Source organism: Trichosurus vulpecula, chromosome 7 (genome assembly GCF_011100635.1).
Source record: "Trichosurus vulpecula isolate mTriVul1 chromosome 7, mTriVul1.pri, whole genome shotgun sequence".
NCBI classification, from domain to species: domain Eukaryota; kingdom Metazoa; phylum Chordata; class Mammalia; order Diprotodontia; family Phalangeridae; genus Trichosurus; species Trichosurus vulpecula.
In genome coordinates this window covers 91,536,691-91,552,708 of record NC_050579.1, presented here as the reverse complement: position 1 = coordinate 91,552,708, position 16,018 = coordinate 91,536,691, and the positions used below count along the sequence as shown (strand labels likewise).

Genomic DNA, 16,018 nt, shown 5'->3' with positions numbered 1-16,018 from the left:
TCATTGATTCCCCCATACAATCTACCCTTTACACAGCTGCCAAACACGCTTCCTACGACATAGGTCTGACCATTCAGTGCCCCTCCTCAGGAAACTTCAGCATATCCCTATTTCCTATCCAGATTTCTTAAACTAATTGTTTGGGTATTCCACAATATGCCTCTAAGCTAACAGCCTGATTTCTTACTCATCCCTTTCATGTACTCTGTATTCTAGCCATATGGGACTATAAGCTACTCCCCAGCATTATCCTCTTCCCTTCCACCTCTGCACATTTACACAAGCCTCCCTTACTATTGACTCATTTTTAGTTAGGTTTCTCAGTATCAAGGTGCCTTCTCAGCTCTGGGAAGTTGTTACAAAATTATCCTAATTGTTTCTTTCTTTTTTAGTTCTATGTCCCAAGCCAGAGGCAATACTCTGGGAAAACACCTTAGTTTTAAATATATCTCTTTCTTCCTTCCCATTCCCTTTCCCTTCTCCTCCATTCTTCTCCCTCTCTGTCCCCCTCCCTTTCTCTCATATATAAAATATAGAAAACACATATACACATAAATTTACATATGTATACTTGTAAATATTATATACATAAATATGTGTGTATAATATGTGTATGCATTGTGTGTATGTACATATATACGTGTGTGTATACATACATATATACATACACATACACACACACACACACACACACACACATATATATATATATATATACAGGGATGCTATCCCTCGATTACCACTTCCCAACAGCATTCCCAGTAAGTATAACTAGACTTTTAAATTCCTGTGGCTAACACTGTTTATAAAGATGAAGTAAATGTTTTTAAGCAAAGAACAGTAAGCAGACTTTCCCTATACCCGAGTGGAAAGAGTTTAGGCTCCCATAAGTGGTCCCAAGAGGAGAAAAGAGATAAAGGATTACTGCCTTGGGATGTCTGGTCCCAGGAAAGTTTCAGCAGCACAGAATATGTTTTGACATTCTCATTTCTGTTCAGCCCACAAAGCCTTGCTGCTAGAGTGGCCTCTTACTCCTCAGAGTGGCAATCTCTTTCCATGCTTTTGCTCTCCTAGTTCCATGGGACTTCTAATGAACTCCTCTTCTCCAGCTCTGTGTATTTCATTAGAGGGAGCTCCTTCTCACCCTAGAGTAGTTCCACTGATTTTTTTTTAATCAACACTTTTTATTAATGATTTCATCGCAATGTTAGATATATGGGAAGACAGGGAAAATATATTGAACAACATTTTAAGAAATGAGAGGGTCATGGAAGGATGTGACTAATCACAGTTTATCCAGTGGTTTTACTCTTAAATATTCACTCAGTATACTTGTTTGAACCTCATAAAGGGATCACTTAGCATGATCTCATTTTATAGTTTATAGTTGTGCCTAACACTTTTTCTGTGATTGGATCCTGGGCTTTTAGTGATTAATTATATGAAACACCCGCTCTTAATCTTTCCTTTAGGGTGAAGAAAAATAAATTTAAGTTCTCTTTCTCACTGTAGACTTTCATGTCTTTTCTATTTGCATCCTCAGCACTTAGCGCAGTGTTTGCACATAGTTAGAACTTAATAAATATACTATTCATTCATGTTGCTTCTAATTCTTATCATCTCTAGGGAAAATCTTCATTTTTCTTTTTGCAACCAGTCTTCATATGATGTTTCTCTTCTAGTTTTCCTCCAATTTGCCAATGGCTTTTTTTAAGTAATTGGAGTTAAGTGACTTACCCATGGTCATATAGCTAGTAAGCATCTGAGGCTGGATTTGAACTCAGCTCCTCCTGACTCCAGGGCATGTGCTCTAACTATCCCTGCCAGTTGTCTTTCTAAGCTGTTGCAGCCAGTTGTTGTTCACTCATTTCTGTTGTGTCTGACTCTTCATGACCCAATTTGGAGTTTTCTTGGCAAAGATACTGGAGTGGTTTGCCATTTTCTTTTCTAGCTCATTTAACAGGTGAAGAGACTGAGGCAAACAGGGTAAAGTGACTTGCCCAGGGTTGTACAACTAGTTGTATACAACTAGTGAGTGTCTGAGGCCAGATTTGAACTCAGGAAGATGAGTCTTCCTGACTTCAGGCCCAGCACTTTATCCACTGCATCACCTAGCTGCCCGGAAATCAATACTGCATCCAGAAATGAATATAATACTCCAGATGTGATCTGACCAAGGCAGAGAGTAAAATAAGACTCCCGTTCATAAATTCTAGATATTATGCTTCCATTAATGTACTCTATTAGCCATTCTCTTCTTCAGAAATCTTCAGTGGTTCCCCTTTACCTGCAAGATAAAGTCCAAATTCCTTAGCACTCATTAAAGACACTCCTGACCTGTTTTTCAGTCTTTATCTCTTACTACTGTGCTGTTTTAACCCTCTACTTCAGCCAAACTATCTTACTGTGTATTACTCAAACATGCCTTTGGATTTTCTTCTTTGATGCTTTTATTGAAAGCACTCCTCCCACCTGAAATGTCCTACATTGTGCTCTCCACTCCTTTATATCCTATGAATCTTTCAAAGCCTAGATCTAGTGCTATTTCCACTAGGAAGCTTTTCTCAGCAACCTCAGCTGGAACTAACAATTCAGTTTGGACCCCATGAGCATTTACTCTCTCCATTTGGTGAATATAATTTACTGCCTTCATATATATTTACTCATATATAGTGACATACAAGTTGCCTGGGCTACCATTAAGCAAGGGACTTTGGAAACTATTCAAGATCTAGATATGCTTTCTTTCAGTTAGTTGATAAGCAATTATTAAGCACCTACTATGCCCTTACTGTGTTAAGTGCTGAGGATGCAAAGAAAGGCAAAAAACAGTCCCTGGTCTCCAGAGAACCTCTAGATATGCCTTTCAGTTAGTCAGTCCACATGCATTTATTAAGCGCCTACTATGTGTTTGCTGTGTTAAGGATGGAAGACACAAAGATAAAAAAACAATCTCTGGTCTCAAGAGAACCTTACAATTTAATAGGGGATATTACATGCAAACAGCTATGTAAAACAAAAAAATGGAGATTACCCCAGAGATAAGGCGCTAACATTAAGAAGGGCTGGAAAGGCTTCTTACAGAAGGCAGGACTTTAGCTTAAGCTTGGAGGAAGTCAGGGAAACCAGAAGGTGAAGATGAGAGAATAGTCCAGTATCTCTTTATCAGCTTACGAAATCAGAGCAATACTTTTCGTCTACCAAACCAAAGGAGAGGACTCCTCATTTCAAAGCAAAGCAAGATAATAAAGAAAAGTCCCCTCCTTCATGCAAAGGCATGGTCTCCTACGGATTCCCCCAATGCTGGTGGGAGATTGCATAAGGAACACATTTCTAGCTCCTACTCCTTGGACTCTGTCCCAGCTGGAACCCTTCCCAGCCACTGAAGTTGCCATGTGCTACTTGCCTGCAGAGTGGCTCTTGTCATGTGCAGGTCTACTTTCTCTGCCAAGCTGGAAGTCCTGGTCTGAAAACCTGGAATATTTTTTTCTGCTGCTGAGCCTCTACTTACAAGTTCTCTCGAGCTGATTTTTCACTGAATTACTATCTGTTGTTTCTCCATTGCTGATTTTCCTCTGAGCTATTGCCATCTATTGGTATACCATTGACCTACTCCTATCTGAATTGCAGCTATCGCACAGCAGGTCCCCACTGAATAAGCCTTTCAGCCTAAAGTCTCAGAGCCCTTTCAGCCGTTTTTATGAGTCACATCTACAGCCTATTTTTCCTAGACTTCAAGATGCCTTAGATCAAGTCTGTCTTTTGAACTTTTGCTTTTCTCGTAGCTGCAACTTCTTCTGACTCACTTGCTTTTTGAGCTGGGGTGAGAAAATTCCTTTAAACTCCCATCATTCACCTGGCCACTGTCACTGAATCCATGCAATTTCCCTGGGTTTTCATTTAACAACACTAAAGCTACATGGTGCTCTTGATCCTGAACTCCTATAAGCAACAAAATCACTGCTTCCCATGTGTATGTGTGTATGTTTATAATCCACATGCATATATACATATATTTAAGCACATATATACAAGTATCCATAATCTACTTCCTTAGTAGTCCTCTTCGGAAACTTACAAAGGTAGTGCTCAATAAGTGTTGATTATTAATTAGGCAAAATTGCCAACCACACTGTATAAGCTGTGGCCAAAAGCTGCTCATGGATAATTGGGTTTATTCCATTTCAAGAAAAGTGATATGTCATTACTGAGTCATACATCATTATATGGGTTTTTTAAAGTTTTTTTTTAACACTACCAGAGAAACTGAATTCTTTGGTTTTGTTTTTCATTACAGAACTCATTTGAGTTTGAAATACCATAGAGCAGAACAAATGCCAACCTCTTTCTTATAAGTAAAAGAGAGTTATCACCAGAGCATGGTGTTAATGTGTGTAGGACTAATGAGGCCATTATAGACCAGTTAGCTTTGCACAGGCGAAGGGGAGGGAAGAGAACAAAACCTGTTTTCTCTGGACCTAACCTTGCACTTCACTCCCAGCAAACTCTTATAAATGAGCACCACTGGTCACAATGGAAGGCACAGTAAAACCAATTCAAATAGTGTGCTCTGTTTATAATGGGTTGCTAGTGTTATCTTCACATTCAGTTTTATAAAATCAAATGTAGCTTTAAATAGTCTAATAAATATCTTACCATACTCTTGGCACACAGGAAATAAAAGAGGCTGATTTCCAATATACAAATTTCCCTATGAGAAGTAGTGATTGTTTTGGAGAACTTTTCATTTTTAGTTTTTTTTTCCCTCAAGCAAAGATGCATGTTATACATATTTAAAGTTGCACATTGTTAAAAATAACAAATGAGGCCAATAACTTTTATATTGCACAGAAACTTCATGACTATATTATAAATATAGTTTTCAAGAAGAACCAAGTCATTTGACATGGAATAACATCTTAAAACATGAAATGGATTATATCATATGATAGTGGGTGGCACAGAAAGCCTGGCAATGGACCCAATTAAATCAGATTATTCTAAGACCATTTTAAGGATGAAATTGGAAAGAACATAGCAATCATGAAAAATGGAATAAATCTGTACAAAACAGCCACATTTGGAGTCTAATATAACATGCTCAAACTACATAAAGTAAAAATGATAGTAAGTAAAACAAGAAGTAGAAATGAAGTAAAAGAAAACAAGGATAGAGGTTTGATCACACCAAGAAAACTTGAATAAGGTTTGAGCTGAAGGTACCACAGTTTTGAGCAGGTTGATAGATCAAATCTCAAGTATCTAAAAGAGGGAAAGACACCTAATGCCCAGGAAAAAGGATTAAGTGCTTCAAGCACTGGACCTAGGTTCAAATCTTGTTTCTTACATGATGTCTGTGTGATGCAGGTAGTTCACTCAACATTTCTTTGTCTCAGTTTCTTCACCTCTAAAATAGGGATAATAATGATTGTAATTTACCATCTGCACGGGGTTGTTGTGATACTCAAATGCTATGCTCTATGAGAAACAGCATGGCATAGGGAGTAGCCTTTCACAAATACTATTCTGCAGCAAACCCTATTATTATAGTCACATAATAGTCTCTGTTGTTTATAAATAGTAGAAAAGCATTTGATTTGCAGAATAAAATGCTTTTTTAAAGCTATCTCCCATGTAATTGTCCAATGTTTTTTTCCAAGAAAATGTCTCCTGTAGAATTGTTAAAACAATACAATATTTCTTGAAGTATACAAAACATAAATTTATTCGGTGTGTCTCTGATTACTAATATCAAGTAAAACATAAAATATGGAGACATGCATTGGCCATGTGTTAGGGAATTTGCAGAGCAGAGTCTAAGAGGAAGCAATCTTCTCTATAGATCATGAAGTCCTCCAGAGGCTCCTTATTATGAGTGGCATTCTGATGACTATGGTAAAATCCAAGACACTGCAGAGCCTCCTAAATGGAGGTCCATAATCACTCAAAATAATTCAGTTGAACTATCTACACTAGAAAAACTAACTGGATGAAGAATGCCTATTGTCCAATGTATTATATAGAGAGAGACAGCCCATAGAAGTGGTCTTCCAATTTATCTCTGGATAGATCTTTCAGATGGAAAATGAAATGATCCAAGAATGGATAAGAGGAAGAATGTTGGTTGACTTGTATCTGGGACATTATGCAGTGCTTTTAATGACATCAAGGTTCATCTTGGAAAAAAAGTTTTTTAAAAGCAATATTTCATGAAATACCAGACTCTCCAAAAAACCAAAATGATGGGTCAGCAAAAGAAAATGGAAATGTGTGTAGTGGGCACAAGTATTACCAACAAAGGTGAATGTGCAAGAAAGGGCAATAAAACTATCAAAGAGATGTATAACCAGAAGACATGTTTAGATCCATTGTGTGGGGAAAACAGGCAATGGGACATGGACAGTGCTCTGACTTAATGTCAAAGGACCAGTTTAAACTTTTTCTGACTCTCCTTAATGCTAGTGCCTTTTCTCTTTTGATTATCTCCAATTTATCTTGACTCTATGTGGTTTTTACTTGTTTGCATGTTGTCTCTTCCATTAGACTTAGCTCCTTAAGGACTGACTTTTTTTCCTGTTTTTTGCCTTAGTATCCCCAGTACTTAGCCTAGTGCCTGGGATATAGTAGGTGCTTAATTAATGCTATCTGTCATGACTTAAAGAAGGCTTCCAGTGTATTGTTTGGAATCTCTGTGGTAGACCTATAATGATGTGGAAAAGATTCACCAAGGATGAGAAAGCATGGATGATTTGTGATCTACCCCTTTTGAGGGATTACCCTCATGAATGAGCTTGTAGATCATCAAAGTAGGGATATGTTGAAATCTGTATTGTACTCAGAAGAAGCATTTGTTAGCCCTGGAAATACTTTTTTTTCCATGGGTTTATTTTTTTAATATGTAAGCATAATCAGGGATTACATTACTTATGAAAAAAAAAAGCTTGTGTTTTGCCACCAAAATCTAGTTTGCTACCATGCAATTTATCAGGCAACTAAGTACAGAATTCTTATTAAATTGAATGGGTGTTTGGGGAGGGGGGTAATCAGTGGCTAAAAACTGTCACTGGTGTATTGAAGCTTCTATTTTAAAGTATGCTTCTTTGTTGACAACTTGGCATAGGCTTTCCTAATATGTTGGCAGTAGAGGATAATTATGTGTCTATGCCTCTAGGGGTCCTGAAGTCTTAAGATTCATTGGGAGGGAAGGCTCATGATAATAGTCACAATGTTGAAACCAATGACTCTCTTTTACTTAGAAGCTGACTCTCTTAAATATGGTTGCTTTTTTTTCTATAAAAGATGTTAAATGGTATTTGGATTACTAAGAAAGTTAGGATTTTTTAATACCTCATTAAAACTGAAAAAGAATCACTCAAATGACTTTCTAATTACTATAATTTTATAAATGTTTTAGACTTGTATTAGTTAAAGAATAAAAGGAAACTTTATTTTAAGAACTTGTTTGTTTGGGATGAAATGCCAGTATTGTATCTTACTAGAATAAAACATTGTTTGTAAGTTTTCAATTCAGAGAGACTGTTGTTTAAAATCTAATGTCCCTTATTGTGTTTCCAAGGGGAAAAAAATGTGATAGCGAATTCTCTAGTATATAGTATGGTATGTCCTCCTACTTACTCTCCCCACCAACACACACAAAATAATGCATACATATGCTCTAATCCTCATAATTAGCTTCTTGTGAGAGGCCTAAATAAGAGAGAAAATGTCCCACTAAATAAACAGGTGCTCAAAGGAGCTATCATTTGTTGTTCATGCTCATTTATACACATATTTTCCAATAGTTTCACATATTCTTATCTCTCAAAGATGCATTAATTAGAAAATGAATCTGATACCAAATTTAAAAAAAAATACTAAAAATGAAGATTCTTCCTCCCAAGTGTTTTAGTTTTAAGACAAAAGCTCAATTAACTTTATCAAAAATAAAAAATCATTTTGAATTTACTCCTGTTGTTGTTGCTGTATTTTTAATTTTGCCAACTTTTTAATTTTTTTGTTATTGCATTTAAATTTTTTGTCAGAACTCTATATGAATAATGTCATAAGTATTTTGGTGATTTACTCATTTCTTTCTTTTTTATAGCAACAGCCTCTTTAAATAAATGTTTGAGACTTACTACTTATATTTTTGAGTCCATCAAATTTCTTGCTTAGAATTTATCTTTTCAAATCCTCTTAATTTTGACTTTAGTTTTAGTTTATTTAGAAAAATCGTCAGCTATTGAACTAAAAAGGTGAATCATGAAAACATTTTCCAGCTGTATGCAGGACTTTCTTTTTAAATGCTGGTTTATGAAGGAATGGCTCCCACCCTATTCTCATCACCACCAGTTGCCAAGAAAGACAGACTGCAGTTAACCTATTTCTGTGGAATACAAAATGAAGAATGTCTAAGTCTCAGTGGCTCTTGTCTCATATACACGTGTAAATTTTTATGTTTAAGGATACAAATACATGGAAATAAAGGGTTAAGTAGCTTAAGTAGGGTTAGAAACTGCTATAACTTTGGGTCTTACTTTAAGGGGAAAAAATGCATTATTTTCTTTAAAATCCTTTTATGTACTCCCTGATAGCCTTTGTGGGGAAGATACTGAATGAATGTAGCCATTTGTTAAAATAGAATATGTACCATTCATACTAGATCTAGCCAAAACCTATCTCAAGGTGATAACTCCCTGACAATATGGGCTGCCCAGTTATATTTAAAAATCCCAATGCAGAGTTAATACACACCAAGTAGGAAAAAAATACAGAAACTTAGAGATACCTCAGCTTAGAATTTTAACTATACCTTGAAATCCTGTTGATAATCTATAGTTCATTTTCAGAATTTTCACCAGAATTTCATCACTAAACCTTTTTTTATGAATTCCGTTTTGAAATTTGTTCCAGTGATAATCGCCAAAGAGCATATTAGGGCATCTGTACAGACCAAGGGAAAAGTGGCACAGAAGTCCATCTGCTCACCAGCTAATAGCAATATTTGGAGGCATCAAAAGCCATTATTAATTGACCTTGGCAACTTGGTTTTAAAAAAATCTTTCATATGCATTTTAGTGCAGATGGTGATCGCCCCAGAACTGTTGCTTCAAGCCAGAGATCACAAGCTATTTTAAAAAGAGCATATCCCTCGACATTCTTCCTACTGATCATGGCCCATTAACAGTACTAAACTCCAGAGGGAGAGAGGGGCTAGTCAAGAACTCTGCTTGGCTGCTTCAGGGCAGAGCCAGTATTCCGCAGTCTATTGCACTAATTATGCACTCTTGATGAGATCATTAGAGGACAATAAAGGAAAATGAAAACAGTTTGCAATATGTGTGGACAAATTTTCACATAGAAGAACTTCGGTTTGTATTTAAATGCTGAGTAGAAGCTTCCTGTTATGAAAAAAAGTCAATAATTTCTGGAAGTTAAATCTTTCATCTTCAGTTGGGAAGAGACAGTAGGAGACAGGAAGAGCACTTGAAATGAGAAAGACCAGAATTTAGATCCTATCTCTGAATCTTACTTGCCCATGTGATAATGGGCAAAACAATTAACATAGTCAAGCCTCGGTTTCGTCATCAATGAAATAGAAATGATGACTATATTTACCTCTCAGAGTTGCAGTGAGGGTCAAATGAGATAGAGTATGTGGAGTACTTTGTAAATGTTAAAGTATTGTTTAAATGTCAGCCGTTATTATTATGTCAATTTGTATGTTAATTTCACCAGTGAAGGTAAGAATGATCTAGTTTGACAATTTGCATCTGAAGATTAAATGCTTCAATTGTAATTTGTGCCCACCACATGAATGACTAGGCTGCATTGTTCCTTTGACATTTTTATCATTTTGTTGTTGTTGTAAATTATTTCCTCCTTCTCTCCCTACAACAGTGGCATTTTGGTGGTAGAGGAGGGTGGAGTCTTTGCAGTTCTGTAGGGTGGTTTAGAATATTTAGAAAGAAGCCTTAGGAGTGATATCTGTCTATTTTTTAGAAGCTGGGAGTACAGCTCCCATAAGGTGAGTCAGTGGTTCCATCAAGAACGTCCAAGGATAGCTTCAAGTGAGATTAGAAAGTAAGAGAATCTGTGTAAATAAGTGTGAGTGTGGAAATTGGGATCTATAGCATAGGTTCTGTTGCTGTTGTCTGACTCTTCCTGACCCCATTTGGAGTTTTCTTGGCAAAGATACTTGAATGGTTGCCATTTTTTTTTCTCCAGCTCATTTTATAGAAGAGGAAACAGAGGCAAACAAGGCTAGTTGACTTCCCCAGGGTCACACTGTTAGCGTCTGTCCACTTAGCCATATAGCTGCTGCATTATTCCTTTGTTATTTTTATCAATAAGTACCTACATACTATTCTTCCCTACTTAAAATTGACTTGGGGGGTGGGTTGGTGGAGAAGAGATAGTGCAAATGAAATAAACATTAAAATGGAAGTCTAGAGCCTTAAACCTCTCTGAGCCTTGGTTTCCTTTTCTGTAAAATGAGGTGCTAGAAGTAAAAGATCCCTAAGGTTCTTCCATTTCTACTATGCTATACTTATCTGAAGCCTTAGATAGTCCACTCAGTGATAACTAGATTTTTCTAGTGCTTCTTTTAAAATCAGAATACATCTTGAATTTCAGCTAAATGGTCTGTCAGTGATGTTTATGTTTAGAAAAAATGTCACATTTCTTCAATGAAATCTCTCCAATCAAGTTATAATTATATAATATGTACTAAAATTACATATTTGGTGATGTAGACTACAGAATTTTACCCTTATTTCCAATTTAATCATGCGAGTCTTTGGAGTTCAAAGAAGAGGAATGTTCGCATACTTTCATCATTTTACAACTCAAAGAATTTAAAATAATGTAGGCAAATTGGATGAATGGCACGATTAAATAGTATGAAAGTCAATAAAGATGAACACAAAGCCCTTCCTTGGTAAGTAATAAAGCCATAAATACAAAAGAAAAAAGAAAAACAGTTTTATTTAGCATAAAAGATCTATGGAGTTTAGTGAACCTGAACATACATCAGCAATAAAGTGCACACGACAAAATCGCTTGTTTTGTAGTGTATACACAATATTGTGTTATGTAACAAATTTACTCTTTGGATGTCATTGAAAAAAGTGCTGTTTTTAGTCTTGGTGGCTGTGTACTGATCATGTCAAGGATGTGGTGATCTTGGAGAGGATAGAGAAGAGAGTCCCAAAATGATTTAGGATGCATCAGAAGATCTTTTGCACCAAGAAATTGTGTCCATAGAAGACTAAGAAATATGGAAAAGGAAATATTTACCCAGGGCTTCCCTTTGGGAGAACAAAAGTCATCAAAGAGAAGAGCTGAAAGGAATGATTCTTTATTCTCGCTATGACTTAGTCATAGCAATAGCATGGTAGCATAGTAATAGTAGCATCACGTAGGAGTCATAAAAAATAAATCAGTGCATCCTATGAGATGTACCTGGTATACCTTCCCCTAAACTAACACCTCTCCCCAACCCTCAACCCGCACACCCAAGCACAATGGAACTTACTGTTGAAAAGTGAGATTGAAAGAGGTAGAGGCCTTCAGACTAAAGAGACACATCTGAAGGGGACATCATAGATGTTTACAATTTTGGCATGAAAGACAGGGTAGAGTATGCTAATTTATTTACTGGTGCCACAAACAGAAAAAAAAAATTTTAATAATCTACTACACAGGGTGTTTAGGCTAAACTTTAGCATTTTCCTGAGCTAGAACTATTGATCTTAGATTTCAGTGTCTCTTATATTTTTAATACATAAGAATTAGACAATCTCCTAAAAGGATTCATTTAGACTTCAGATAATATAAGTAGTTTATGTTTTAATATAGGACTCTGAATAAAAGATCTGGAGTCCACACTGATAGTGTCAGAAATTGTTTTGTTCTTTAGATCTTTATTCCTTCATATCTGCAAAAGCTGAATCTCTTTTATTTGAATAATTCTGTAGTTTCCCCTTTTACTCTTGATCCTTGTTCTACTTAAGCACTGAAAATTACAGATTAATACCCTATTAAAAAATAACTGAAAGAAGACCTACGATTGAATATCAATAGTCAAAACTCATTAACCGGTAATGAGATACCTATCTGTGAAATGTCCAGTGCCTAGCTCAGTGCTTAGGGCAGCTAGGTGATGCAGTGGATAGAGTACAGGGCTTGAAGTCAGGAAATCTTTCTGAGTTCAGATCTGGCCTCAGACACTTATTAGTTTCACAAACCCCGTTGGGGCTTTCTTGGCAAAGATATTAGAATGGTTTGCCATTTCCTTCTAAAGTTCATTTTACAGAGGCAGCACCATGAAGGCCTCAGGCACCCTGGGAGAGTATAAGGTAGTTGGAAGTTGCCTGCCTACTCCCAAGAGTCCAGTGCTGCCTCTTTGTTGGATGCAGAGTTTTGCTCCTAATTATGTTGTAGCAAGTCCTGATTGTGGTACTTCATTCCTCAGCTGAAAAAGATGAAGAAGTCTTCTGGAGAAATTCTATGTTGTGGACAGGTCTTTGAAAAGTCCCCTCTTAGAGTGAAAAATTTGGACATTGGGCTGCACTATGACTCCAGGAGTGGGACCCACAACATGTACAGGGACCTGACCACTGCAGGTGCTGTCACTCAGTGCTACCGAGATATGGGAGCCCATTACTGTGCCCATCCAGATCATGGAAGTGGAAGAAAGTCCTGCCAGCAAGCGCTGCCAACCTACAGTCAAGCAGTTTCATGGCTCCAGAATCAAGTTCCCTCTGCCCCACAGAGTTCTGAGTCATCAGCACAAACCATGCTTCACTACCAAAAGGCCCAACACCTTCTAAGTGCAGAGACAAGGAGGCACCTGTTTTATTTGATCTGTCTAAACAAATTTCTCAACTGGAAATCCAGAAAAAAAAAAAGTTCATTTTACAGATAAAAAAAAACTGAGACAAACAGGGTTAAGTGACTTGCCCAAGTTCATATAGCTCTTCTATGGGGAATGATAACCTTGTCAGTCTAGAGGTGTAGTCTACATGTATTTATCCAATATAATCTCTTTGCTTAGTTCTTAGCTACTGGAAAACTGCCCTCTTTCCTTCTCTGCTGTATTTCAGTGGACTCTTATCCCATGAACATAATGGAATCAAGTACATAATCACAGCTTGAATGTGTACTGTGGGCTCTTCTTATTTGCTTAAGAGCTGAAGGAAGTCATGTCTACCAAAAGCAATTACTCTTTGATCTGTGTAATTCTCAATCCCAGGCAGATGAAAAGGTATACCCCAAAGCAGTATGCCTCAGGTCACCGTAGGAGGAAATCTTGTCCTGCGTGTCTACCATTTCTCCCCTTTGTCCTTCTCTCCTCCAATCTCTGCCTAGCAGTTTGTGTAGTTAGAACACAGAGCGTACATGTGGAAAAAAGAGACTAAGTGAATAAATCACTAGTTTGGTAGCTTTTGGCAGTGTTGAATATGCAGCATAGCAAAATATGGTGTGGAAATTGAGGCTTTTCTGTTTCATGATTTCTAAGGATGATTGTAAGAAATTAATAAAAAATAATTATAAACCCTCTTGGAAAACTTAGGTCCTTTGTAAATGTAAGAGAAAAACACTAATCTCAGGAACTTGAGCATCTCGTGTAACTCTTTGGCTCTCACCTTTAATGACATTTTTTCTCTAGCTGATAAAAACAAAGAAATCCTCTCAGCTGATTCCAATCCCATTACCCACAAATTTTCTCCAAAACCTAGCAAGTAGAAGGTACTTTAGTATCTTTTGAATAGCGTTGAATTGTTGCATTCTTACTTTGCCCTTGATTCTGTAAGGTCCTTCTTCTACCCCAATTCAATTGAAGGCTATTTCCAAACCAGGGATATGCTGCTGCTGCTGCTGCTTCCGCTGCTTCCTCCTCTTCCTCATCTTTGTCGTCATCATCTTCTTCTACATATCCTCTCAAATATAATCATCATAACTCACTTTATAAAGGCAAAACACTTTTCTCACAAGCTTGTGATGTGTTTATTGTAAGTAGCATTGTGACCATGTAATAGATAAGTAAATAAGTATTTAAAGGAGTGAAATGCCATGTACAAAGTAACATAGGTCATAAATGTTAGAAATGGTATGAAAACCCAGGTCTCCTGACTTCAGAGCAATGACCAGGCCTGAGCTAGGAGCCACCAATAATCTATTATTTAATCAAATGAATTTATGTACACTCTGTTCTCAATTTTTTTTTCGTAGACCTGGTATTTCACTGATCTAGGGAACTCTCAGGTGAGGAAACCTAGTCTACTACTGTGGCTCCCCACCTGTTCTTTAACTTAGTCTTAGTTTCCTGGGGCCCTAAGAGGTTAAGTGACTTAACTAGGATCACATGGCCAGGATGTAGCAAAGGTGGAAGTTGAATACAGGTCTTCTGATCTCAAAGCAGTTCTCAATCTACTATGCCTGCTATCTCCCTAGCTGCCTCACTGTTTTCAGTGGAGTTCTCAAAAGTCCTGGTGTTCTCAAAAATCCATCCTCAAAAAACTTTTTTCATTTGCCTCTATCAAATGGGTTATAGGTGAGAATTATTTTTGAAAATAAAAGAGCAAGCACAAATTTATTTTATCACTTTCCCAGGTCATCATTTAAATAAATGAAATTGTGAGTTCCTTGATGATAAGGGTTATTGTATATACTTCCTTCATATTCCCCAAAGAACCTAGCACCGTGCTAAATGTATATTGCTTCAATAAGCAATAGTGTGCTTATTAAATACTAAATGGATGAATGAATGAAAAAAAAATCTTGGGCCAAGAGCAGAAGTATCACAACACTATTATAATGTATTTACTCCCTGGTCACTAGCTTGGTACCTTTAAACTGGGAAAAAAGAAGTGGAAAGAATGCTTCTGCAGCAGAAAGGTATTGAGACTTGTATGACCTTGGTGAAGTCACTTAACCTCCATACTCCTCATTTTCCTTGTCTATAAAATGAACACTTGGACTATATTGCCTCTCAAGTCACTTCCAGCTGTAGCACTGTGATTCAATGTTACTTAATTACAGGAAATGTTTGTTTTCAATGGGAAATGGATTGGAGAGAAAGTCGAAACTGGAGAATTAGAGTCAGTGTAGTCACAGATGAAATAGGGTAGGAAAAAATGGGTCTTAGTAATTCACATCTACAGTTGAACTTGTGTATGCCTTGTTGAACTGAACCTCTAAACCTCTTTCACCCATCATTAATTATGACTTCAGATGAGGAAAAGCAATATGAGCTGATGAACCCTTAAAGAGCAAAGAATTCATTTTCATGCAAATAGCCATGGTAATAAAAACCAGAAGATAAAAGTGGGAAAAATAAAATGAGGTAGGATGTGTTCCAGAGAAAGGTACTATAATGTGGGGTGTTACTTAGAATTGAATAGTTGGCAGCAATAGCTTCTTAAGTTGGTGTTTTAAACTTAAAAAAAAATTAATGCACTGAGGGATAGGTAGAATATTACCCTGAATTTCATTGCCTCTGTAGAAGCTCAGGTCCTTAAAATGATTTAAATATGCAATTTTAGATTAAACTTATTGGGAAACAAGCTTACAAACTCAAATGGTAAACCGATACCATCAGCCATATCATTAGACGGTGGCAGCCATGCTATTAGGATGCTGTAAACTATCAGCTTTTGACTTCATTGCTTTTTCAAACCAAAAGTCCTTTTTCTCTTCTCCTTAAGCTACATCAATGTATTTCAGGACCATAGGCCAGTACTTCATGTCCTTAACTGCTTCTGTGGCATATAGTAGACGTGACCCATGGCACCAAATCTCAATGCCTTAATATCTCTCTGATATTGCTCAATTGCTGAAAAATTTCTGTGTTCTAAAAGTATATGTTTTCTCCTTGCCCTGAGCCAGGCTAAATTCCCTCAGTTTGGTTATTTAAATTTTCAGACAGAAAACTGTGATTCAGTATTGTGATTTTTGCCTCAGTGAAAGTGAGCTATCATTTTATCAGCAGTAATGGGTAAACTAGGCACTAGTT

General features: G+C 36.8%; 1 protein-coding gene and 1 pseudogene across 1 annotated transcript in view; both read left to right on the top strand.

The window, feature by feature from the left end:
* Positions 1-16,018, top strand: part of PACRG (parkin coregulated) — a 634,177-nt gene that overhangs the window by 440,026 nt on the left and 178,133 nt on the right. The gene's annotated exons all lie outside the window — the stretch shown is intronic.
* LOC118857126 lies at positions 12,327-12,833 on the top strand (annotated as a pseudogene).